The sequence below is a fragment of the Oncorhynchus masou genome, chromosome 12 (assembly GCF_036934945.1).
Source record: "Oncorhynchus masou masou isolate Uvic2021 chromosome 12, UVic_Omas_1.1, whole genome shotgun sequence".
In the NCBI taxonomy this organism is placed as follows: Eukaryota; Metazoa; Chordata; class Actinopteri; order Salmoniformes; family Salmonidae; genus Oncorhynchus; species Oncorhynchus masou.
The window spans coordinates 53,939,246-53,943,802 of NC_088223.1; the positions used below are offsets into that span (position 1 = coordinate 53,939,246).

Sequence of the window (4,557 nt, forward strand, 5' to 3'; positions counted from 1 at the left end):
AGAGCACAGGGCGCCAGTGGCTTATTTGCCAATCTTGGTGTTCTCTGGCAAATGCCAAACGTCCTGCACGGTGTTGGGCTGTAAGCACAACCCCCACCTGTGGACGTCGGGCCCTCATACCACCCTCTTGGAGTCTGTTTCTGACCGTTTGAGCAGACACATGCACATTTGTGGCCTGCTGGAGGTCATTTGGCTGTGCTCCTCCTGCTCCTCCTTGCACAAAGGCGGAGGTAGCGGTCCTGCTGCTGGGTTGTTGCCCTCCCACGTCTCCTGATGTACTGGCCTGTCTCCTGGTAGCGCCTCCATGCTCTGGACACTACGCTGACAGACACAGCAAACCTTCTTGCCACAGCTCGCATTGATGTGCCATCCTGGATGAGCTGCACTACCTGAGCCACTTGTGTGGTTGTAGACTCCGACTCATGCTACCACTAGAGTGAAAGCACCAACACATCAGCCAGGAAGCATAGGAACTGAGAAGTGGTCTGTGGTCACCACCTGCAGAACCACTCCTTTATTGGGGGTGTCTTGCTAATTGCCTATAATTTCCACCTGTTGTCTATTCTATTTGCATAACAGCATGTGAAATTTATTGTCAATCAGTGTTGCTTCCTAAGTGGACAGTTTGATTTCACAGAAGTGTGATTGACTTGGAGTTACATTGTGTTGTTTAAGTGTTCCCTTTATTTTTTTTTGAGCAGTGTACTTGGTGTTGGTACGCAGCTGCAGGACAGTCCTCTTCCTTCTTCAGTTAGCCAGCTGGCTTGCTGCCTGGCTCACGCCATTTGCTGTCAGTGAGAAGGTGTAGTCACTAGTTAACACAGCCACAAAGACATAAACCCCGCCTATTTCTACAATTGATTTTATTAAAATCTTATTGGAAACCTAACCCTTACCCCACTGTTAACCTTATGCATAACCTTAAATTAAATTCACAAAATCATGTTTGTAGTTTCAAAAACGTTTTCGATATAGACAATTGTGACTTTGTGGCTGCGTTATCTAGTGGAAACCGATGTGGGGCTGGTGAGAAGCCATCAAAGTACAAGGAAGGTAACGTTACATAGCTAGCTACGTAACCTAACTGGCAAGGTGAGATTAAAGTGAATTTGTACAGAAATAGACTAAACAAAAGTGACTTGGTTCGTACAACCTCAAAAGGTAGCTAGGTAACTTTAGCTTGATGTAGTTAGTTACTAACGGTTAAACATATCTAACATTACTATAACGTTGTTAGCTTGCTAGCTAGCCTACTGCTGGGAGCTTTTCAGTTGGCTAGTTAGCTCGCTCGCTAACCTTACATACACTAGCAAAACTATTTTTTCTAGCTACAGTAGTCTACATCTACTAAGGTAATTGGTAAGTCCTTTTGTAACTCGCTATCAGTCAGGTAGCTAATGTACTAGCAAATATACTCGTCAGCTCCGACCCTAGCCTGGCTGCAACAAGCTAGCTAATGTTAGCCCCTAAGAGCCAAGAGTGTGCCAGAGAAAACCCCCAGGACTCCAATTTACTATAACGTTTCTAATGAGATCTTAATAGCTATCTAACTCCTCTTAATTTTGGTTTTAGAGACTGAAGAAGCTGCTCTGTCACCGTGTGAGTGCTGAAGAAGAGTCCTCCAGGAATCCTCATTTACACTTGATACACACCTTTCTCTGAAACAGCTAACTTCAAGACTGTGTCTTGTTAGCTACCATACAAAAATGGTGAAGATATTTGTTGGAAACGTCAATTCCTCAACCACAGAACCAGAACTGCGTACTCTTTTTGAGAAATATGGTCAGGTGTCAGACTGTGACATTCTGAAAAACTATGGCTTTGTGCACATGAATGAGGAGGAGGAAGCCCAGAAGGCAGTGGCAGAACTCCATAAGCATGAGCTGAATGGGGCACCCATCACTGTGGAGTTTGCCACTACGAAGGTCCGCAATGCCACCAAGATCTACGTTGGGAATGTCCCTGAGGGGACCACAGCTGCTAAGATAAGAGAGCTCTTCCAACCGTTTGGTAAGGTGGTAGAGTGTGACATTGTGAAGAACTTTGCCTTTGTGCACATGCAGAGAGAAAATGAGGCCTATGAGGCCATTTCCAAGTTGAACCACTCTAAAATGGAGGGCCAAAAGATCTTTGTATCCATCTCCCGCAACAATCAAGCCAGAAATGACAGAGGGGATGACTACCCTCACCACTATCCACCTCACCCACATGACGCTCCCCATTACCTCCCCCTCGAGCTCTACACGGTGACTACTACCCACCTCGTGGTCGCTATCCCCCTCCTCCTCCCCTTCCCCCACCCCCTCCTAGGGCCTACTACGAGTGTGACTTCTATGAGAGGCGTGTCCTCCATGACCCATACTCTTCCTCCTCACGTTACTATGAGCAGGATCCTTATGAGCGACGGCTTCCCCCACTCCCTCAGCGGCCACTTTCTCCCCCCCTTACTTCCTGTTATTACCGGGAGCGCAGCCCCCTGGCTAGCTGGTCTCCACCCCCACCTTCCTCTGCCAGCTATGCCCGAAGGGGTGCCGGGCGAGATTTTGTTGGTGGCAGCTCTGTGCCCCCTCCTTCCTCTATGTGCTATGCTCTGGGCTCAGGCTTTGATAAGGATGATTACTTTGAGGAGAAGTACTCCAATGGTTTTGGTAGGGGCTACTAAGGGCACTTTTTGAAAAATAAATTAGGTGGAAGATGCTGTGTATGAGTATGTTGGCAATGAGTGCGCAGTTTTTTAGAAAAACGGGTAATAGGAACAATACCGTTCATTCATAAAGCTTACTTGTCAAGTCAAGCAGCACACTTAATTGATTTTGACCAGTTTTTGTTGATCATGAATAATCACCAGCCATATCAGCAGTCTTTGAATGCGTTTTATATTAGTTTTTCATTGTTGCCAGATTTTTAGACTTGAGGTGGTAAGCTTGTGTCTTTGAATGTTTGTTAATATTAATGTCATATTTTGAATTTTTGAAGGAGTTTAGGATTTTTTAAATGTAGTATAGGAATTATGTTTTGTGTAGTCGGCCCGACATCAGGGGTCCCCAATTACATTCATCCGTGAACAGATTTTTCTTTCAGCGGAGGGTTGGAATGCCGGAACATAGTTATAAATAATTTGTACACTGAAAATTGACCTCAAGTATCCAAAACAGATCATATTTGACAAAAACAGAATAATTTCAAACCTTAATTACATTGGAATATGATCACATATACCTCTTTATGCGTAGTAATACTTGTGAACATATTTCCTAAATCGGCAAATAAAATTATTACGGGCCACCTATTGGGGAATCCCGCCCTACATTGAGTGGATGGCACTGACTAAAACTATTTCTGCTTTTTTGGAGACAGTTTGAAGGGAAATTGATATGTAATTATCAGTGGTAAGTTATTTATATCATACTTGTCTATCACATTTATTTTGTTGTCAAGTCCTGATATACTTTTCTCAAAGACATTTTTATTTTCTTCCTGAGGATTTTAGTCCTCTAAAATCCCTCTCACTCAGGTTTTTGTCATTCACCACAATTCAAAGGTTGGGGTGTTTGTTGTGTGCAAACTAGCTGACTGACTAACCAAGCACACTGCATCAGCTGACCAAGCTCATCTCATCTGAAGGCCTTGCCACATTCGGTGCAGCATCATAGGATAAAGCATTGTCTCCGAAACGAAACCCGATACGACCGATTCATCGACTTGACGACTAAATAAAAAGATAACCACCGAAAAATTGTTGCACCTCCGGAGTCACAGCCTGTATATCTATTTGACATTATGCATATGAATCACTCGCTGTCCGTAGAGGAACAAGTCCTTTTTGTTTTTGTATAAAATGGATGTAATCCAAGATAAAATAATTGAGAAATCTACGCCTATAAGGACAAATCTGACTTGTTTTTATTAGAAGAAATACATGAACAAATGTCTTGATCAACCGCTGTTGTCATTTGGCCGCTTAAATAAATGTTCGACCTCTGATCCCGTCGATTTTTCATTTCATTTATTTTTTAGTTGACTATATCTTTATGAATTAATAGTGGAATAATTCTTGCTCAAATACATGATTGACAGTTACATTGTTTAATTTAAAGGGTTTTTGTCCTTTTACAACCAGATAAGAATTGGAAGGGGGGGGGGGAAACATCCTCACCGGTGGTCAAGCGAGTAGCTTAGAACAATGTCAATGGTGTTTAGGTGTTTGGAGGTCAAACATCTGCAGAAGGTAAGATGTCGGGTGTATACAGGAACTTTCATATAACCTACCCCCACAAACAACCCCCACAGGGGGCTAAACTGTGACTAAACTCACTTTTGTGTAAGACCTTACACATGGCTTTTCACTTGTGTTTAGTCACTTCCTTTCTCCAAATAGAGGAGTAGGACCGGTATAATGTAACCCTTACCTGCTGCTAATTAATTGATCTTGTACATAAGCTATTCTATGGAAGCTTTCATTCATCTGAAAAAGGTAAGTGACAAGTTGTCATGAGCTTGACAGGAAAACTGAAAGTACTGAAATTGAATGTAAGGATGCACAGGGCCTCCAGCATG

General features: G+C 43.1%; 1 pseudogene; it reads left to right on the forward strand.

The window, feature by feature from the left end:
- The first annotated feature begins 851 nt into the window (after positions 1 to 851).
- On the forward strand, positions 852 to 3,984 carry LOC135550420 (RNA-binding protein lark-like; annotated as a pseudogene).
- Positions 3,985 to 4,557: the final 573 nt, after the last annotated feature.